The sequence below is a fragment of the Schistocerca serialis genome, chromosome 8, assembly GCF_023864345.2.
Source record: "Schistocerca serialis cubense isolate TAMUIC-IGC-003099 chromosome 8, iqSchSeri2.2, whole genome shotgun sequence".
Taxonomy (NCBI): Eukaryota; Metazoa; Arthropoda; class Insecta; order Orthoptera; family Acrididae; genus Schistocerca; species Schistocerca serialis.
Window position 1 is genome coordinate 269,843,806 of NC_064645.1, and position 23,152 is coordinate 269,866,957.

Sequence of the window (23,152 nt, forward strand, 5' to 3'; positions counted from 1 at the left end):
ACCTGCAACATGCGGTCGTGCATTATCCTGCTGAAATGTAACACATCTGAAATGTAATGTCCACAGTGCAAAGTGACATCATTGCGTACAAGAGATGACTGAGACGTGTAACCAATGGCTACCCATACCATCACGCCGGGTGAAACGCCAGTATGGCCATGTCGAATACACGCTTCCAATGTGCGTTCACCGCGATGCCGCCAAACACGGATGCGATCATCATGATGCTGTAAACAGAACCTGGATTCATCCGAAAAAATGACGTTTTGCCATTTGTGCACCCAGGTTTGTCGTTGCGTACACCTTCGCAGGCGCTCCTGTATGTGATGCAGCGTCAAGGGTAACCGCAGCCATGGTCTCCGAGCTGAAAGTCATGCTGCTGCAAACGTCGTCGAACTGTTCGTCAGATGGTTGTTGTCTTGCAAACGTCCCCATCTGTTGACTCAGCGATCGAGACGTGGCTGCACTATTCGTTACAGTCATGCGGATAAGATGCCTGTCATCTCGGCTGCTAGTGATACGTGGCCGTTGGGATCAAATGGTTCCAATGGCTCTAAGCACTATCGGACTTAACATCTGAGGTCATTAGTCCCCTAGAACTTAGAACTACTTAAACCTAACTAACCTAAGGACATCACACACATCCATGCCCGAGGCAGGATTCGGACCTGCGACCGTAGCAGTCGCCCGGTTCCAGACTGAAGCGCCTAGAACCACTCGGCCACGCTGGCCGGCCTAGGTTTAAGTATTTCTAATTTTAGGGGACTGATGAGCTCAGCTGTTAAGTCCGATAGTGCTTAGAGCCTTCTTCTGATCCGCGTAGATAAGCGGTCTTTCAAACACTGAAACGAAAAAAAAGGGGATGTATAGCATGTGTAGCTGCAGGTGTGTGAAGACACAATGTGATCCTTGAGTAAAAACTGTGACTCACCAGTGCCTTATACCCATCCATCAGGCCCGAGCCACGAACACACCAGAGTTGAAATGTCGGCGGTAGAATTCGTGTAGCCGGTTCTTAGACCTGATGATAATGGTTATAATATCTCAGGTCTTAACCGTCAGTTGGACTCACCGTTGCACTCGCTATGGTGATACACAATACGGTGGCGAAACCAGTGGTATTATACCGGTGGACCCGAAGTGCACAACGCTTCGGAGGTTAGTCACGGATATTTCATGAGTAGTCTGGTACGAGGAACTCGTGGTCTCCTGTGGCTCCTTGCAGAACAGTATTACATTTTGTTTGATTTCTAACCATCTTTAAACATTGCAGTGAAGATGAGCATGAGAATGGGTGTTCTGAAGAGATTTTAATGGAGCATCTAATTTACTTACTAGAGAACCAGGAGCTGAAGACCTCAGAATAATATTTTTCCCCTCTGAGATGTCAGAAAATTCATTCAGTTTTCTATTGGAAAAAGTACAAGGCAAAATCCAGCGTACCGTTGCTTACCTAAGAGAAGTCATAACAGTACCACCAAACTGCAGGTAGCGCCGTACCTTCCTGCTAGTTGATTCAGTTTGAAGGAACATGTCAAAACTCTTCCGACTAGGGAACTAAAATGTTCTGTTTTCCTAACCTGATGCATTTAACTTTGTTAAATTCCTTCCCTGTTATTCGTGGTGCCTTTGTTAACGTAGCAACTGCGGTTACCTTGGCTGCTTTATTTTTAAGCAAGGAACATTTCACTTTCCACAAACACTTCCGTTGTACGTAAGCAGTTGCAGTCTTGATAGTCGTTTCATTGTCCCAACGACTATGATTTCAAGGTTTTTAACGTAGTGGTCAATCAGCGACTGTTGTATAATACAAAATTTTGAAAAACACATCCCTCAGTCGCGGACACAATTAATTTGTGACCTAGGTTTCGGTGTCACAAGTTCTTCTTTGCAGATCACCTGTTAATCACAGGGCACTCTCCTAAAGGGGTTGAGAAGTTGAAAATTTTGCATAGGGAAGAAAAGGGCGTAAACTTGATATTTTAGAGGAGCTGTAAGCTTTCAAGTATTTACTTTCGAATGACGAGCAGGTGCAGTTGCGCGGAGGAAGTTATTTCAATGGTATAAAGCCGCTGCTTGGCGAGATCTAACACTTTGACGTACCAACTACTTCTTGCAGATTCAGAGATACCTTTTCTTTCTACTTTTTACGGCTCACATACGTAAATTAAAAATTTTTTTTGGTTTTTATAACGTATCTATTATAGCAAGCAGTAATGTCATTTAATGGATTATTTCGTATATGTCTTCTTTATGCATTTATTCTGGAATTTTTGTACTACTAGTTGTATTTTATATCATGCAGTATCCCACTATTGTAATTACTTCATGTACACCGTTCAGGTGTTCGTTTATTTCCCTCTCTGCAGTTACGGGGGATGTTTACAAAATGGCCTGTTTTACCAATTAGCCATCAGATGGTGGTATTGTCTTGAAGTTGCCGTGGCGCACAAGTCACATGATGTTTCAGTTTTGTGTTGACTGTAGCAGAGGACACATGGCAGCCCTTAGTGTCTTGCACCTCTGTTGCATTTTATTTTAATTCTATCTGACGCTGTCAGGTATGAGCGCAGCTTTCGTATTTTTTGGTACGTGATGCTGTAACATTTAGTTTTAATTTTGTCCGAAGAAGGTGTCCCTTGTGACACCAAAACCTAAGCCACAAATTAATTGTGTTCGCGACTGAGGGCTGTGTTTTTCATAGTTTTGGGCTATGATTACGATCCACAAGAAAAAGAATACCGAAAAGAGAGCGCGGAACGAAGACAGACTACCAATGCACTTCAGCAAACTGTTGGTGTGCACACTTGTTTAGTGGCGCCAGAGGTGAGTTGGGGTGGGTGAGACCGCTTTATCGACTACTGTCGCCCGTGTTACACTGTCAAGAATCTTTGACCTTATTTAAACTTTCAGTCGTAGACGAAGCTGAGGGGAAAGCAGTTCGCATGTTTAATTACCATTGTGTAATAAATTGAAGAGCATTTAACTGCAGTCTGAGACTATATCGATGTTCCTGATCACTGAGAAATCTGATTGCAAAAGTACCCTAGTCTACCGGCTAATATTTTATAAAAATCTTCAACGATGTTATTTTGCAGGGTAATACGAGCTTATGAAATTTTCTGGTTGGGTCCGCCAAACTATGTGAACTGCTTCAGTAATCAGTGCTCTCCATGCACATATCAGTTTACTGCTTGCTTCGAGTGAGTCAGTCTTTAGGGAGAGACAGTACTGGCAACTGTGTCGACACGTGTGGGCGCACTGACAGCTGTTAGCAGCTGAAACCCTGCTGGCCCTAATCCCTTCTCCAAGCCGGAGGACATGAGGCGCGTCCTCCCTTCTTCCCCCTCCACCTTCACCGCCATCCCGCCCCTACATCCCTCTCTTCGTCACCCTGAGGCCGTCAACGGCCAGTCGGCTAGCTACTGATTTGAACTGAAACACCGAATGAAGACACTTACCTAGAATACAGACACAGTGGTTCGTACTATCCCCTTTCATGAAGCAACGATGGACTTGGCTGTTGCTCCTCTGCTCGTTTTAGGTATACAGTTAAGAAACCGTTTTTGTTAGCATCGAAAATGACATCTAAATGAAATTTCTGAGCCCAGTCAGTGGGGGCAAGTAGAGTTGTACACTACTGGCCATTACAATTCCTACACCATGAAGATGTGCTACAGACGCGAAATTTAACCAACAGGAAGAAGATGCTGTGATATGCAAATGATTAGCTTTTCAGAGCATTCACACAAGGTTGGCGCCGGTGGCGACACCTACAAGGTGCTGACATGACGAAAGTTTCCAACCGATTTCTCATACACAAACAGCAGTTGACCGGCGTTGCCTGGTGAAACGATGTTGTGGTGCAACAACGTGTAAGGAGGAGAAATGCGTACCATCACGTTTCCGACTTTGATAAAGGTCGGATTGTAGCCTATCGCGATTGCGGTTTACCGTATCGCGACATTGTTGCTCGCGTTGGTCGAGATCGAATGACTGTTAGCAGAATATGGAATCGGTGGGTTCAAAAGGGCAATACGGAACGCCGTGCTGGATCTCAATGGCCTAATATCACTAGCAGTCGAGACGACAGGCATCTTATCCGCATGGCTGTAACGGATCGTGCAGCCACGTCTCGATTCCGGAGTCAACAGATGGGGACGTTTGCAAGACAACAACCATGTGCACGAACAGTTTGCAGCAGCATGGACTATCAGCTCGGAGACCATGGCTGCGGTTAACCTTGACGCTGCTTCACAGACAGGAGCGCCTGCGATGGTGTACTCAACGACGAACCTGGGTGCACGAATGGCAAAACGTCATTTTTTCCGATGAATCCAGGTTCTGTTTACAGCATCATGACGGTCGCATCCGTGTTTGGCGATATCGGGATGAACGCCATTGTAAACGTGTATTCGTCATCGCCATACTGACGTATCACCCGGCGTGATGGTATTGGGTGCCATTGGTTACATGTCTCAGTCACCTCTTGTTCGCACTGACGTCACTTTGAACAGTGGACGTTACATTTCAGATGTGTTACGACCCGTGGCTCTACCCTTCATTCGATTCCTGCGAAACCCTACATTTCAGCAGGATAATGCACGACCGCATGTTGCAGGTCCTGTAACGGGCCTTACTGGATACAGAAAATGTTCGTCTGCTGCCCTGGGCAGCACATTCTCCAGATCTCTCACCAACTGAAAACGTCTGGTCAATGGTGACCGAGCAACTGGCTCGTCACAATATGCCAGTTACTACTCTTGATGAACTGTGGTATCAAGCTGCATAGGCAGCTGTACCTGTACACGCTATCCAAGCTCTGTTCGACTCAATGTCCAGGCGTATCAAGGCCGTTATTACGCCCAGAGGTGGTTGTTCTGGGTACTAATTACTCAGGATCTGTTGTTGTTGTTGTGGTCTTCAGTCCTGAGACTGGTTTGATGCAGCTCTCCATTCTGATCTATCCTGTGCAAGCTCCTTGATCTCCCAGTACCTACTGCAACCTACATCCTTCTGAATCTGCTTAGTGTATTCATATCTTGGTCTCCCTCTACGATTTTTAGCCTCCACGCTGCCCTCCAATGCTAAATTTGTGATCCCTTGATACCTCATGATATGTCCTACCAACCGATCCCTTCTTCTAGTCAAGTTGTGCCACAAACTTCTCTTCTCCCCAATCCTATTCAATACCTCCTCATTTGTTACGTGATCTACCTACCTAATCTTCAACATTCTTCTGTAGCACCACATTTCGAAAGCTGCTATTCTCTTCTTGTCCAAACTATTTATTGTCCATGTTTTACTTCCATACATGGCTACACTCCATACAAATACTTTCAGAAACGACTTCCTGACACTTAAATCTATACTCGATGTTAACAAATTTCTCTTCTTCAGAAACGCTTTCCTTGCAATTGCCAGTCTACATTTTATATCCTCTCTACTTCGACCATCATCAGTTATTTTGCTCCCCAAATAGCAAAACTCATATACTACTTTAAGTGTATCATTTCGTAATGTAATTCCCTCAGCATCACCCGACTTAATTCGACTACATTCCGTTATCCTCGTTTTACTTTTGTTGATGTTCATCTTATATCCTCCTTTCAAGACACTGTCCATTCCGTTCAACTGCTCTTCCAAGTCCTTTGCTGTCTCTGACAGAATTGCAAAGTCATCGGCGAACCTCAAAGTTTTTATTTCTTCTCCATGGATTTTAATGCCTACTCCCAATTTTTCTTTTGTTTCCTTTACTGCTTGCTCAATATACAGACTGAATAACATCGGGGAGAGGCTACAACCCTGTCTCACTCCCTTCCCAACCACTGCTTCCCTTTCATGCCCTTCGACTCTTATAACTGCCATCTGCTTTCTGTAAAAATTGTAAATAGCCTTTCGCTCCCTGTATTTTACCCCTGCCGCCTTTAGAATTTGAAAGAGAGTATTCCAGTCAACATTATCAAAAGCTTTCTCTAAATCTACAAATGCTAGAAACGTAGGTTTGCCTTTCCTTAATCTTTCTTCTAAGATAAGTCGTAAGGTCAGTATTGCCTCACGTGTTCCAACATTTCTACGGAATCCAAACTGATCTTCGCCGAGGTCGGCTTCTACCAGTTTTTCCATTCGTCTGTAAATAATTCGTGTTAGTATTTTGCAGCTGTGCCTTATTAAACTGATAGTTCGGTAATTTTCACATCTGTCTACACCTGCTTTCTTTGGGATTGGAATTATTACATTCTTCTTGAAGTCTGAGGGTATTTCGCCTATCTCGTACATCTTGCTCACCAGATGGTAGAGTTTTGTCAGGACTGGCTCTCCCAAGGCCGTCAGTAGTTCTAATGGAATGTTGTCTACTCTCGGGGCCTTGTTTCAACTCAGGTCTTTCAGTGCTCTGTCAAACTCTTCACGCAGTATCGTATCTCCCATTTCATCTTCATCTACATCCTCTACCATTTCCATAATATTGTCCTCAAGTACATCGCCCTTGTATAGACCCTCTATATACTCCTTCCACCTTTCTGCTTTCCCCTCTTTGTTTAGAACTGGGTTTCCATCTGAGCTCTTGATATTCATACAAGTGGTTCTCTTCTCTCCAAAGGTCTCTTTAATTTTCCTGTAGGCAGTATCTATCTTACCCTTAGTGAGATAAGCCTCTACATCCTTACATTTGTCCTCTAGCCATCCCTGCTTAGCCGTTCTGCACTTCTTGTCGATCTCATTTTTGAGACGTTTGTATTCCTTTTTGCCTGTTTCACTTACTGTATTTTTATATTTTCTCCTTTCATCAATTAAATTCAATATTTCTTCTGTTACCCAAGGATTTCTACTAGCCCTCGTCTTTTTACCTACTTGATCCTCTGCTGCCTTCACTACTTCATCCCTCAAAGCTACCCATTCTTCTTCTACTGTATTTATTTCCCCCATTCCTGTCAATTGTTCCCTTATGCTCTCCCTGAAACTCTGTACAACCTCTGGTTCTTTCAGTTTATCCAGGTCCCATCTCCTTAAATTCCCACCTTTTTGCAGTTTCTTCAGTTTTAATCTACAGTTCATAACCAACAGATTGTGGTCAGAGTCCACATCTGCCGCTGGAAATGTCTTACAATTTAAAACCTGGTCCCTAAATCTCTGTCTTACCATTATATAATCTATCTGATACCTTTTAGTATCTCCAGGGTTCTTCCATGTATACAACCTTCTTTCATGATTCTTGAACCAAGTGTTAGCTATGACTAATTTATGCTCTGAGCAAAATTCTACCAGACGGCTTCTTCTTTCATTTCTTAGCCCCAATCCATATTCACCTACTATGTTTCCTTCTCTCCCTTTTCCTACTCTCGAATTCCAGTCACCCATGACTATTAAATTTTCGTCTCCCTTCACTACCTGAATAATTTCTTTTATCTCATCATACATTTCTTCAATTTCTTCGTCATCTGCAGAGCTAGTTGGCATATAAACTTGTACTATTGTAGTAGGCATGGGCTTCGTGTCTATCTTGGCCACAACAATACGTTCACTATGCTGTTTGTGGTAGCTTACCAGCACTCCTATTTTTTTATTCATTATTAAACCTACTCCTGCATTACCCCTATTTGATTTTGTATTTATAACCCTGTATTCACCTGACCAGAAGTCTTGTTCCTCCTGCCACCGAACTTCACTAATTCCCACTATATCTAACTTTAACCTATCCATTTCCCTTTTTAAATTTTCTCACCTACCGGTCCGATTAAGGGATCTGACATTCCACGCTCCGATCCGTAGAATGCCAGTTTTCTTTCTCCTGATAACGACGTCCTCCTGAGTAGTCCCCGCCCGGAGATCCGAATGGGGGACTATTTTACCTCCGGAATATTTTACCCAAGAGGACGCCATCATCATTTAACCATACAGTAAAGCTGCATGCCCTCGGGAAAAATTATGGCTGTAGTTTCCCCTTGCTTTCAGCCGTTCGCAGTACCACAAGAGCAAGGCCGTTTTGGTTAGTGTTACAAGGCCAGACCAGTCAATCATCCTGACTGTTGCCCCTGCAACTATTGAAAAGGCTGCTGCCCCTCTTCAGGAACCACACGTTTGTCTGGCCTCTCAACAGATACCCCTCCGTTGTGGTTGCACCTGGATCTATGCACCCAAATTGCGTGAAAATGTAATCACATGTCAGTTCTAGTATAATATATTTGTCCAATGAATACCCGTTTATCATCTGCATTTCTTCTTGGTGTAGCAATTTTAATGGCCAGTAGTGTATTAACTAGTGTGTAGAATGTGTCATAGTGAAATCAGTCGCAGCTCATATCCAGATCTTCGCAATTAGGTCGCAAACGGCTATTTTGTGGACCCATTTTTAGTGGAACCTTGTTGCTTGTACTATCGTTTGCATTCACTGATGTTGGTTTTGGCCATTAATGACGATATACCATGAGTAGACTAGACTCGAGGCAAGCCGTACAACGGCATCAAAAAACCGTCGGTGATAATCAGTACCAGTACATGTATTCCTTCTCCTGAGTTCAAGGATCTGGAAACTTCCTCTTCTACTGACTCTTCTTTCAGTTCCAAATTTCTCACTGGCCTGATGAAGCCTAACTAAGCTGTACCGTTGACGTTGATATTGCTACGCTTACTCGCACAGTGTGAAACAGTGCCGTGTTTCTCTAGAGATGCTCGTTTAGATTTTGTTGATATCCAGTCAAAAACTGTTTGAAAATTTATAGATCGCAGACAGTGTGCTAATTAATACTCATTGTTCTGTTTTAGATACTGCCCGCTATAGGTGTCTAGACACCAAGTCTATTTATTATTATTATTATTATTTGTCTGTGTCACTTACAATGTCATGTTTTACGTCAAAATATTTTCGGAACATCATAGTAAAAAGAGTAGTAACTAATTATGATAATATATCCTAGGTATCCAACAGGAGAAAGGAGGCCTACAGTCTAACGTGGAATCCGAACCACGTGTCTTTTCTGGAGAATCTCCACATCGTTGAGAGATGTATGCTAGGTCAAAGGGAAGACGGAAAACTCCATGGTCTGACCGGGATTCGATCGCGCAACCATTCGCCCAGTTGGGCTTTAAACAAGGCGGACTGGGAAACTTTCACCTCTGCTGTCACCATTGAATCCCCCCACAGGGTAACATCGATGTAATGGTTGAGCAGGTGACTACAACAACTGTTTCTGCTGCAGAAAACGCGATCCCTCGCTCTTTAGGGTGCCCTCGGCATAAGGCAGTCCCTTGGTGGTCGCCGGAAGCCGCTGAAGCAATTAAGGAGCGTCGGCGTGCTCTACAGCGACATAAGCGGCACCCTTCCCTGGAGCACCTCATAGCCTTCAAACGGCTCCGTCCCCGCGTTCGTCAACTTATCCAACGACGGAAGCAGGAATATTGGGAGAGATACATCTCGACCATTGGATGCCATATGTCACCTTCCCAAATCTGGGCAAAGATCAAACGTGTTTTCTTGTACCAGACCCCAACAGGTGTTCCCGGTGTTAACATAAATGGAGGGTTATCTACCAACGCAAACGCCATTGCCGAGCACTTTGCTGAGCGCTTTGCTCGAGCTTCTACGTCCGAGATTTAACACCCAGTCTTTCGCACTCTCAAACGGCGGCTGGAAGGGAAAGTCCCTCATTCACTACATGCCACGCCACAGTGAATCCTACAATGCCCCATTTACAGAGTGGGAGCTCCTCAGTGCCCTTGCACATTGCCCCGACACAGCTTCTGGGCCTGATCGGATACACAGTCAGATGATTAAACATCTCCCAGCTGACGACAAGCGACATGTCCTAGTCATCTTCAAGCGGATCTGGCACGATGGCGTCTTTCCATCTCAATGGCGCAAGAGCACCATCATTCCGGTGCTCACACCCTGTAAAAACCCGCTTGATGTGGATAGCTATAGGCCCATCAGCCTCACCAACGTTCTTTGTAAGCTGCTGGAACGTATGGTATGTCGGTTTCGGATTGAAGCGCCTAGAACCGCTCGGTCACAACGGCCGGCTCATGTAAACAAATCGTCAGAAGATACAGTCTGTGTAAAATACTAATGTTATCTGAAAGCTCTGTTAAAATGTATGTCGAAAACATGATAGGAACACAGTACTTAATTTTGCTGTTGTGTCATTGTTTATTCCGCGTATCTCATGTAAATTTAAATGTTATCATTGTTCAAAAATGGCTCTGAGCACTATGGGACTTAACATCTACGGTCATCAGTCCCCTAGAACTTAGAACTACGTAAACCTAACTAACCTAAGGACAGCACACAACACCCAGCCATCACGAGGCAGAGAAAATCCCTGACCCCGCCGGGAATCGAACCCGGGAACCCGGGCGTGGGGAGCGAGAACGCTACCGCACGACCACGAGATGCGGGCTGTTATCATTGTTTTCTGGCTAATCTGTATGTACGAAGGAAAGAATAGCGTTTATACTGATCCTTTACGTATGTCAAATTGACTTGATGAAACACTTTTCAATTGTATTTACTGACAACTGTAAAATCAGCAACGGTGTCATTGTACAAAAGTGTATATAAGTGCATGAGTGGAGAGTTCGATGTTCACTATTGAGCTGTTGTTTGCGAAGGACCACCTGTGTCGGTCTGAGTAATAAAATGTCTTATAAATGTATAAATGTGTGCCTGTTATTTCAAGTCAAATTGCACATTCACGTTAATTCTTCCGATCTTGTGCTTGTCAAGATCACCAAGACATTGAATAAGTAGTTCAGTATCTGTTTTACACAACTCATCTAAACTGTACAATTTCGACGATACTTACTGCAGCAAGTTTTATCATCTCAGTCCTAATTGTTTAAAAGGAGTTACGAGTCACCGCTTGACATATGTAACGATGAAACGCCAGAAAGATTTACTATTGATAATGATAGTCAGAAACTTGCAGTAGAGAATTTTATTTCGTTTTGCAAATCTCGCGGTGCAGGGAAAGGTGTGTGTCGTCCATGGTCTGTTGGGAGAAACTGTCCTGGCTTTCATCAGGAATGATATGAGACCCATCTGAAAAACTTAAAATTAGAACGCAATGGATTTTTTTTAAAAAAATGGCTGGCAATTAGTTTCAGTGCGTCTCACTTTGCAACGCAAAAATATGCAGTATCGAAGATATTGGTTCAAATGGCTCTGAGCACTATGGGACTCAACTGCTGAGGTCATTAGTCCCCTAGAACTTAGAACTAGTTAAACCTAACTAACCTAAGGACATCACAAACATCCACGCCCGAGGCAGGATTCGAACCTGCGACCGTAGCGGTCTTGCGGTTCCAGACTGCAGCGCCTTTAACCGCACGGCCACTTCGGCCGGCATCGAAGATATTAAATGTGTCTGCGGTGAGATTATTATTATTATGGTATCTGCTAGAAGGCAGGTCTTTACACGGTTGCCCTCTCTCAGAGTCTTCTTCTCTCCCCTATTCTGTCCCGAACGTCTTCATTAGTTCCTCTCTGTACCAAACTAATCCTTTCCATCCTCTTCTACACTCACTTCTCAAATGTCTCCAACCTCCTTTCGTCCTCTCTTCTCAGTGTACGTGTTTGCCACTCACCAGGCTAGTCTTTCCTGAGCTCTTTATGTAGCTTTCCGCACAATAAATTCCCTTTCTATTTAAAGGTTCCTTAGCCATCACAGTTCGAGATTTGACCTCTCGGTGGCACCTTGTTATGTTGCTTACGTACTTGAAAGGCGTGCACCAGAGGACGACTACAAATACCGTCTGACTTACAGGAGGCGGCTGATTTAGGCTAGGAAACTTTCTACGGACGGGATACTATCATTATAAACTCCAAAGAAGTACATGGTATGATTCTCCATACAGAGGATTCCGGATTTAAAGCCAAGTGACAGCTTTCAATTTCGGCTAACTAAGAAAAGTTATGTAGCGTAACAGCGGCTTACGCAGTAAGCTTGGAACGTTTATCCCAGTTGTGTAGACAGAGACCAGGTGCATGGCACACAAGAGAACAGACTACACTAACAGGAGATGCGGCAGATGTAGTCGATACAATCTAATCTCCAAAGTTCTCAAACAACCCAAATGGCTTTCTGATGAAGCGTGAAGCGCACGAAGTTTCGCAACAAGTCTTTAGAGTCCTTGGCGCATCCTGGTACCACTTCGCTACCCCATCACCGAGGGGTTAGTTTTTCTCGAATGTTAGCACGCGTATCTCCGCTGGATTGCGAAAAAGTTGCCAGACTCTTGGTTCCGCATTTAATACCTTTGTTATGTACAGGCAACTTTAGCAACCAGTCATTTGCCTTTTATTACCGCACGAGTCAACGTTTATGCACTGTCTTGTACACAGTTTCTCCTCCAGGTTTGCATTTTCGTAGTTTGCTCAGGTGTTCATGTTTCAGAGTACGTCATTGTTCCCTCATTTTGGTTGTCAAATTTAACTAACGTTGTTCTGTGTGAACCGTGACGCAACGCACCTTCATCATAACTGTTGGCGCTGCGTCTTCTTTATTTACTCGCTTACCCAGAGATGTTTGTTCTGTGTCAGCGTGTATGACTTGCAATGAGCACACGAATCCGGCTCGTCATGATATTAAGACAAACACTAGTCCATTGGTATCAGAATTGCTTACATCCGCCACCGCGTAAAGCAGACAAATGTTTTCCGCTTGGGCAACCAACCACATAGCCAATTGAATCACGTGTGATCACGTGCACGGACACAATGGTTGCTGCTATTAGCTGCAGCACGTCTCGGAGGCTGATCTCCGTTAGCAAGTGATACGCTGTGCACACTTCGCGCGCGTACAGCAATTGTCCGGAGCAATTGGGGACGGACGGCGTTTGAATAACTGATTTTTCAGGTAGCCGATTTAGCCGTGCTGCAGCTCGCGTTGGTACTGTTTGTAGGTTTCCGCCCTCTGTTGGAGGCCAGACGGTATGGTTTCGTTGGCATGGTTGCGGGTTGTTTGTCTTCTTCTCGTGTTGACTGGCGCCACTCGGTTTCGCTAGCGTTGCCGGTCCGCTAGTGACAGCAGCGGCGGTTATCGATATGTAATAACTGTTACCTTATCTTTGGGGCGACGTCGTTGTTTTTCTGGGTGCTGTGAGTGGGTCAGTTCGGATGGGGACTCAGGAGGAGCCAGGTCCGCGCAGTGCCAGACCACGACGGGACTGCTGGCGGCACACACGGACTGCCGGATGGAAGGGCTGTGGTCACGAGGGAGCACGACCTCGTCGTAAACCGGATACAGCCAGCCCTAAGATGACTGCATTTCAATCCAAGTAGAAAAACCTCCACCACTGTGATATCTCGCGATTCTCCAGTGACTTGGGTTCGTGTTGCTGCTCGTAGTGTCGCCGAAGCGAAGAGCAGCGAGTGGAGTGCTTTCTACTCTGTTGGTAGTGGTTCCTTTCTCGTTCCGGGCGGTCTAAACACAGTATTCTGGGGACGTAGTGCAGACCGCCGGTTCCGGCTTTGGCGTATTGTTCCATCGTTGCATATGGTTTATCGGACATCAGGTAGCTTCAGCAACATTATCATTAGTCATTCGTTAGACTGCCACTAGTCTGAGTTACCATCTTGTGAAGTGAATGCAACTCTTAGCGGCCTATCTCATCGCTCGCGAAAGTGTTTGTTGCCGGACCTTCTCAGAGGTAGACTTCTGGAGCATCTGGATCAGTTGCTTGTTATTTTAATTAACTTTTGCTATTGTATTTGCTGTTTTACAGCAGTTTCAAAATTTTTTTATGTTATTGTCGTTCCTGGCGTGTAAGGCCTTCAGTCGTGATTGTGGTCATTTGTCTTAAAATTCTAATTTGATATATTTTAGCAGTAGGACTTAAAACCTTATTTACTGCCATTCCTGGCGTCTGGTGCCGTCTGCTGTGTTTGTGGCGACTTGCCTTTAATATTTCAATACCTGTAATTTGTAGGTTGCAGCGAGTTTTAAACAATTCTTAATTTATTGCCATTCCTGGCGTGTAGGGCCTTCTGCCAAGAACACTGTGGCTTGCTTTTAAACATTATCTGCTGCATCTGTATTTAAAGGTGATTTGCTAAATTATAACTCACTGAAAACAGTACTCATTATCTGCTGCATCTGTATTTAAAGGTGATTTGCTAAATTATAACTCACTGAAAACAGTACTATTTACGCTGTTGTTTATTCCTTCATTAATAACGTGAGATATTTTTTTTTATTTATTGTTGAGTCTGGAATTACTGGTTTAAAATAAATTGTTTGTAATTGTAAAAGGCAACCAATAGTAACTATTACAACCCCGCCCACAATCGTAACCGAATCCTGCCTTCCGTTGACTACCACCAGGTTTCACCGGTCATTTATAAAAATACCCCTTAAGAGAAAAAGGGTGCGCGGATGACACTCAAAAGGGTCCCGCTATGAAAAGAAATGGCATCCCACATCACCAATCTTTGTTGTGGGGCAGTATGGTGGCCGACGGTCACATTGGTCCCACCGCTGTTTGGGGCATCTCCAGACCCATCTTCGCTGATCTTCGGAGCTCAGTTCGTAATTCTACTACAGTAAATGATATTCCAAGACCGAAGATGTCTGGAGACGCTCCGGGTAGCATTGGATTACCAACGTGATTGTCGCCCACCATACGGCCCAGAGCAGGGAGCGACGGCCTGGGTTGGTACTTCTTTTCAGAGCAGAACCTATTTGGTTGTCATCCGTCGCAGCTTTATAGCACAGCGGTACGTCAACGATATTCTACGCCCCGTTTTGTTGCTCTTCAAGGCAAGTCATCCTGGGTGAGCTGTGGTCAGCTCGCGCTAATGCCCTTTTTCCTTTTGGGCATTTTGTCACCACAAGTGGCGTCTTATTCCTCCCTCCGTTACTATCTGAACGAGTTGCTCACTCGCCACCGTCAGTGGCAGAAACAGCGTTTATCGATACTACTACTGCCGTAACTTCTTTGGTGTGGCAGTTATGTTTCCGTGTCATGGTGTGTGTGTACGTGTGTGTGTGTGTGTGTGTGTGTGTGTGTGGCAGTTGGTTGGTTGCGCCGGAGCAGCGGGGAAGACTGCGTCGTGTGGTCAGGCTGGCGCCGCTGGTGGCGTGCACGCGCTGTCGGAGAACTGCTAAGTTCGTCGTCCACGATACCTGCATACTGGAGTTGAGTAATGAATGAACCTGTCATGAAAGCTCAACCGTTGTGACATCTCTTTGTTGATTGCTGGTTGTTGCATCCTGGACTGTCCCCGCAAGCAGCAACGTGGTGGTGTGTTGCATTCAGCAAAATTTTGCAGCTGTCTCCATGTATGGTCTTTAACCTTCCAAATGATTATAATTTATTAGGGAAGTATCTTCTGCCTTGTGGCCGTTAACGTCCCGGTTACCTGCACTGGTCGTTTGCGTAGTTTTGCGGTAGTGTGTTTTCTTCGCCGTGTTGATACCTTTGGTTGTCGTGCTGTTGGTCGGGTGGAAGGGAATTGATTAGGCGGTTGGTTGGTTCGTCACCCGTCGTGCTGCAACCCGATTGTTTAGTGTTAAGCTTGGCTATCTGTCTCACCTAAACTGTGGTTAGTTTCCTCACCAGGCCGACCCTTGGAGCCCTTCTGAGCACCACTATTAGTTGTTTGTGATTGTCATTTTATTTGGTCGCAGGTACTGTGCCATGCCTTCAGCAGTGTATTAATATTGTCTTTTTTATGTTAAGTACATGGCCTTCAGCCGAACTTCATGACAACTATTTTAAGATTAGGCCTTCAGCCGTGTTTGTTTTAAAATTCTTGTTACTCTGTATTTAGGCCTTCAGCCGCGTTCGTTCCAGAATCTGTGGCTTTAATATGTAAATCTTTGTTTGTAAAGCTTCTCTTTAATTATCTTGAATTCTTGAAATGGCCTTCAGCCGTGTTCTGTAAATGTTTATCTTAAGATTGTTTTTAATTATTCTTGAGTAATTGTTTGGGCCTTCAGCCGACAAGATACTTCAAGTTTTCTCAGGATGTTTTTCTGTTGTACTGTGTAAAAGCTTATCTTTAAAACGTCTCTTTATTATTTAAAAATATTTTTTTTTTATTTGCCTTCAGCAGAAGGATTAATTTGACTTTTCCTTAATATGGCCTTTAGCCGAAACTTGTAAATGCTTGGCTTTCAAAGAATTTTCTTAGCTGATCTGAAATATTATTTCGGCCTTTAGCCGAGAAGATATTGCAATTTTGCTTAAGTAGGGCCTTTTAGCCATTACTCTAATCCTGGTGTTTTAGAAGAAATCATTCAAACTTATTCTGGAGAAGTTACTTGGGCCCTCAGCCGTGAATTGATCTTTGTTGTTTTAAAGAGAAAACTGTGCATTGGTTTGAGCAATAAAATTGTGTGTGTTCTTGTATAACAGTAATTGACCTTGGCCCCTTACCACAACCTGATCCGCTCTGTCCTGCGAAACCAGATTTCACTGGGCTTACATTTTCAGCGAGATAATGCCTGCCTGCACGTGCCGAGAGTTTCTACTGCTTGTCTTAACATTTACCAAACCCTACGTTGGCCAGCGAGATCGCCGAATGTTTCCCCAAAGTGAGAACGTTTGGAGTATTATGGGCAGAGCCCTCCAACCGTCTTGGAATTTTGACGACCTAAACCGGCAATTGGACAGAATTTGGCACGAATGCCCTCTGGAGGACATCCAACAACTCTTATCAACCGCTGCCAAGCCGAATAACTGCTTGGATTAGGGCTAGAGGCGAATCAACGCGTTATTGATTTGCTCAATTTCTGAAGCTCTTTCCCTGGAGAAAATCGTCCAATTTTTCTAATATTCTAATCATTTGTTTGTCTTTACATGTACAGAGAATCTGTTGATTTCAGTCCCATTAGGATAGTTCCTTCGTGGTGTATCATTTTTTTTTTTCCTTAATTGTTAAAGTGTGTTTGTATCGGACGTAGGCAACGTGTGTAAAACCAGTGACAGTGTAAACATAATGTACATTGAAGAGCGCATGCAACAAGAAGCAGTATGGAATCTTTTTTCGACTACTTCCCTTATAAGTACTATTTACTCTCACAAATTCATGTTTTTTTTTTTTTTAACTTAACAGTGCCTTTACTAAAACCACGATTTTATCACTAGCAAAAGACGCAACATTACCTACATTGCACTTGATCTGCTGCTGTGGAAAGTCGTCTGTACTCTTCACAAACACCAGCTACTTAACTGTACAATTCCCCACAAGAAGATGATGGTGTTAACTATCAAACCCATAGTGACAAAAATAAATAAGTGATGGACACAGAAGACGTTTTTACTTGTAAGTAATATGTTCCCAAACTGCTCTTCGAAGGTACGCCCTCAGAATTTCAACACTGATAGATTACGCCTCGTAATGACTGCAAGTGAAGTTTCTTGATTATCATCGTGGCGCTCTCGCGCTTACTAAACAATCCAGTGACGAAACGTTCCGCTCTTCGTTAGCCTTGTCTGTCTCTTCTGTTGAAATGGAAATGTCGTGTGGCTAGGGCCTCCCGTCGGGTAGACCGTTCTGTTAATCCTACTCGGTACGCGTCCCAAGCTGAAGAAAAGAACCTCTGCTCCTAAAGGCTCACCCATGAATCCGCCGCCGCTTTGCCAGCAACTGCCCGAACAAGCGCCACCATTACCGTGAATATCACACGAGCGTATTCTTTGATTAATTCCAATGCACGGCCTCTCGTTCCGCATGTATGTATTCATTATGCCCAGCGTCTTTCGCTTCTCCGGAGCCGCTGTTCTTCTTAACGTACGAGAAAAGGAACGGCCCGAGCTCACAGCGGCCGTAATACGGCGCGTCTTGCATTGTGCAGAGCAACAGACGGCATGCGGCGCAGGACTTGTTTCTTTGCTGCACCGCGGGGACGCCTACGCCTCCGACCCAGCCGGCTATCCGAGTCCCGTAAGAGGCCGCCACTCAATGTTTAATACAGTCCGGAGCAGGCAAAGAGAACATCGAGGCTCTTGGTTTCTCCCAGTCGGGCCATTGTCTCGAGTGTCGTAAGTATACGACTGCGGCCGACGCAGTCAGTTACTAGCGGCGTTCCACAAGTAATGCAACACATTATTTTCTCGGCAAATTTCGGTTAAAAATGCAGGATTTGTTGTAGAACATCGTGGAATATTCCCGTTTCAGCCCCTATAGTTTCATGAAGTTCCTATAGGTGGCGGCGCTGTACGTAACCCTCAAAACGGCATATGCAGCGGAGGTGCGCTCCAAATATAGAGGTGTCATTGAGTTTCTTATGGCGGAAAACCAGAGCTTTTCAGATGTTCATAGACGCTTGCAGAATATCTACGGAAATCTGCCAATGAACAAAAGCGCGGTGAGTCGTCCGGCGAGGCTTTTGTCATCATCGCAACAATGTTGTGCAAACCACCTGTCAAATATCCCGCTTACCGGCCGGCCGCACACCACTGTGGCTCCTACAATACTGGAACGTGCGGACACTCTCACTCGAAGTGGTCGACGGATCAGAATCGAACATCTCGCTGCAGAACTGGACGTCTCTGTTGGTAGTGCTGTCACATACGTCCATCAGTTGGGGTACTCAATGGCGTAGACTACCCTACAGCCAGCCGGCCGGGATGGCCGAGCGGTTCTAGGCGCTACAGTATGGAACCGCGCGACCGCTCCACCGCGACCTCAGATGTTAAGTCCCATAGTGCTCAGAGCCATTTGAACGATTTTTACCCTACAGCCCGGATCTCGCACCTTCCAACTACCGTCTGTTTCGCCCAGTGAATGATGCACTATGCGGGAGGCAGAGCGTGGATGACGGGGAGGTCATTGATGCAGAAAGACGCTGGCTCCGCCGTCGACGGCTAGAGTGGTACCATGCGGCCATACAGACCCTCCTAAGGTGGCGGAAGGCCCTTGCGTTGAACGGGGATTACGAGGGGCGTTTGAAAAGTCCGTGCAAAAATAAAAACTATTTACGTGTTTGGAGTAGATCTTTTTTATTTTTTGACATAGTATCCTTTTAGACTTATACACTTCGTCCAACGCTGCTCTAATTTGTTGATCCCTTTTGAATAATCGGAATTGTCCAAGTCTGCAATATAGCTGTAAGTTGCTGCAATCACCTCCTCGTTTGAATAACCAGCCATTTCTTCAGATTGGGAAACAACTAGTAGTCCGAGGGAGGCAAGTCTGGAGAATAGGGGGGATGTGAAACGAGTTGGAATCCTATTTCCATTCATTTTGCGACAGCAACTGCTGATGTGTGTGATGGTGCATTGTCGTGATGGAAAAGGACATTTTTGCGGCCCAATCGCCGGTGTTTTTCTTACTGCTCGGTTTTCAAACGCTCCAGTAACGATTAATAATATTCACCTGTAATAGTTTTATCCTTTTTCCAGATAGTCGATGAGGATTGTCCCTTGCGAATCCCAAAAGACAGTCTCCATAACCTTTCCGACCGAAGGAATAGTCTTCGCCTTTTTTGGTTCAGATTCTCTCTTGGTAAACCATTGTTTAAATTGTTGTTTGGTCTCAGGAGTATAGTGATGTATCCACGTTTCACCCACGGTGCCGAAACGACGCTTAAAGTCCTGCGGATTCTTCCTGAACAGCTGAAAACCATCTTTACAACACTTCACACGATTCCGTTTTCGGTCAAGTGTGAGCAGTCGCGAAACCCATCTTGCGGATAGCTTTCTCATGTCCAAATGTTTATGCAAAATATGATGTATCCATTCATTCGAGATCCCACAGCACTAGCAATCTCACGCACGTTAACTCTTCTGTCATCCATCACCATATCATGGATATTATCAATGATTTCTGGAGTCGTGACCTCCACACGGCGTCCAGAACGTTCAGCATCACTTGTGCCCATATGGCCAATCCGAAAATTTTGAAACCACTTATAAACCGTTTTAATCGAAGGTGCAGAGTCACCGTAATGTTTATCAATCTTCTCTTTAGTCTCCTGACGCGTTTTGCCTTTCACAAAGTAATGTTTAATCATCAAACGAAATTCTTTTTCGTCCATTTTTTGACAATCACTCGACTTCCTTCATTCACACGAATGCCAAACACAAAGAAATAGACCAATATGGCTGAAACTTGGTGTGCGTTCTTTCCAAAGATGTTACTAATTAAACATGACCTTGATACTCGCCCGTGGTGCCATATGTCGGACTTTGCACGGAGTTATCAAACGCCCCTCGTATGTTGAAAAATGTAGAGCTTTGTGGACAAAAGAGTGGGTAATAATATGGTTTATAGGAATCCTAAATAAAACCAACCTGCTTTCAGGAAAAAATATTGCTTTAATTATCGGATGTCCCTTTTTTTATAGTTTTATCGTTACAGCTACAGAAATGGAGTTGTCTCCCTCCTCCTACCAACCGTTGCAGTTATCATGTGAGGAGTCACTTTGATTACCAGGTGAATGTGAAAGATTCAGACTGCCAATAACAAGAAAAGCAAGATAGCGGGTAAGCAGATTGAAAATTTGAGGATCCCCATCGTTTTCACGATTTAATCTAAACCAGTGGTTCCTAATTTGGGATTAAATACCACCTGACGGATAAAATGCAAGTTCATGAGGGGTCAAAACAGTCACGAAACCAAAATCTTTTAAAAGGTCATTACTATTAGCACTCTTTCATAGGAATGTAATATTACTGCTTACGTAAGTTACGAGCAGTTAGATTTTTTTAAATACTAGCATTAACGCGTGATTACAGTTGTAAAACTATCGTAGGGTATGGTAGACTATCATAAGTAAGCCTAGACTACAGCAGTTTTCCTAGTAGCCTCGGTCAGTTAAGATCGTAACCGCATTTCTTGCCCATTACTTGTGCTGCGTACCCATCAGTCGTTACCTCATTTCGCTCCCTTTGCTTGCGCGCCCGATCAGTGTCTTACCAGATTCGGTGAAACGTCTAGAAACTGAGTGAGGATATATAAAGGGTCGCGTAACCTACAGAATATTTTTGTTCTGCATAGTTATTCTCCTTTCTGTTATTTAAAAATAAACTGAATTTACAGCAAAATTTAAAATGTCAATGTTTAATTCAGGTTTTATTCGAAAATTGTTGATATGTAATGTGGAACAGAGTGATATTGCAGTAAAAATAAAAAAAAGAAATATTTATCATATAGCGCTAGAAAACGCAATATCCTAAAAAAAGGTAAAGTTTTAAAAAAGCGCAAAACAAAAACGTATCAAATATGACTTCAAGACTTCGTAGAGCTTATATTAAACGTGCTTCTGTTGTTCATAAACAACTTTCGCACTTATCAATAATAACAGGAAACTCTTGCCTTTGATGAAGAACATTACATTTAGTACAAATCACAACCATAATTATAAAGATTTTTTTACGTTTGAGAATATAAAATGTACTTGCATCAGAAGTACACCTTTGGTTACATAGAAGAAGTTACGCGACCAACTAATTTTTACTAATTATAAAATGCAATTTACATTTTATAACGATATAAGCTACGATGTGCAGTTGTAATTATGTGAAAAACAAAGAAACAGACAAAAAAATATGTCGGCTCCCACTTTCTTCCCGCACATTTATTAATATTTCTTTCCCTACCAGCGTCAAAAATGCTACCGGAAATCCATTTACTACGTCATTTATGTACGGTACTTTACTAAACCACCGAACCATAGTTTTTGTAGAGTGCAACTCTAAGCGTGACACGAAGTGTCGGAGGCTACAGGCTGAGAAACAAATGTACTGCCGCATTCCTTTCGTGAGTATTGCCTGAGACTGGGCGACAGGGTTCGTGAGAAGGGAATTAGCTGGTTGGCTTGTGTGAGAGGTAGTCTTGACCTGGGTATAATTACCTTACTACAAAAGGTAAGGATTGCAAAGTGACTTCAAATAACCTCAACTTGAAGTGCTTTGCAACTTCTGAATTTGTTTACAAAACCAACTCTTGCTCTACTTGCCTTGAAAGAGTTGTAGCAACGAGGAGGCCAAGTCTTAGTACAGAGATAGTGACTGGCTAGCACCCTTCCGTCTGCTTTGAAATGAGACTGTCGGTATTAGCTGAGCCCGCGCCCGGTATACGACACATAGATGTCCCCAGCCATGGTTTCATTAACTGCGCTGATGCTACTGCAGCTTCTGCCTTGCCCTTCCTGACTACTCACCTGTTTCTCTAACTTCCCTTTACTCTCTCATTGTTGACTCCTTCCACTACTCGCAGCGTCCGAGTTGTATTTGGCTTTCCTCGTCGCCTTCGTCCCCGACCGTCCTTGACACGACGTGACTCCCAAGACCTCTCGCCACCTCATCGCCTCTAATTCTGCACTGCTTTTCAATAGTTTCCCCGATGCTGAGTGGAGGGAAAGAGGCGTCTCTCCCTATATGGTGACACACTGTGTCCTTAGCCGGCCTTTGGCTTTTCGTGAAGCATCCGTGTTCCTACCAAAGACCCTCTCTCTCTATCCCTCTCGTCCAGTCTCTGTCTAGCCAGGAGGTGCTCGCCTCAGTATTATTATCGATATGTGTATTGAGTACACTTGGAGCTACGCCTATCACTTGTACTCTACAATGTCCGTGGGCCACTCTGTGTTGATAGCTTATACCGTTATCGCTATACGTGGACACCCGACATGCTGGCACCTGGTTGGCTCGCTGGCTGTACAGTGGCTTTTCCTTGCCACGCCTTAAGACTTCTAGGCTCAACATTATTCTCCAGTTGTTGCTAGTTTGCTACAAGACTTAGCTGTTTCCTATGGATACGGCAGTACAAACATCTTCCTCACACAGCCGCGCGGGATTAACAGAGCTGTCTGAGGCGCTACAGTCATGGACTGTGCGGCTGGTCCCGGCGGAGGTTCGAGTCCTCCCACGGGCATGGGTGTGTGTGTTTGTCCTTAGGATAATTTGGGTTAAGGAGTGTTTAAGCTTAGGGACTGATGACCTTAGCAGTTGAGTCCCATAAGATTTCACACACATTTGAACACTTTTTTCTTCCTCACACAGTTCACTTACATAATCATACTTTGTAATTTGTACATGCGTGTACACTGTTCAGAAGAATTAGGGGAATATCTGTTTTGATATATGTTGTACCTGTGGTCTTAATTCACATTTTGAAATCTTCGCTTTAAATGTAGGTAGAAATTACAATCCCATCTTAACTGGCGGTGTTATGCATTAGTATCGGGTGACCTCACAGAACAAATAAAGT

The 23,152-nt window shown here is 44.2% G+C and overlaps 1 protein-coding gene across 1 annotated transcript in view; it reads left to right on the top strand.

Annotated features, from left to right (window-relative positions):
• The window catches only part of LOC126416607 (low-density lipoprotein receptor-related protein 1), a 772,143-nt gene that overhangs the window by 253,096 nt on the left and 495,895 nt on the right, over positions 1-23,152 (top strand). The gene's annotated exons all lie outside the window — the stretch shown is intronic.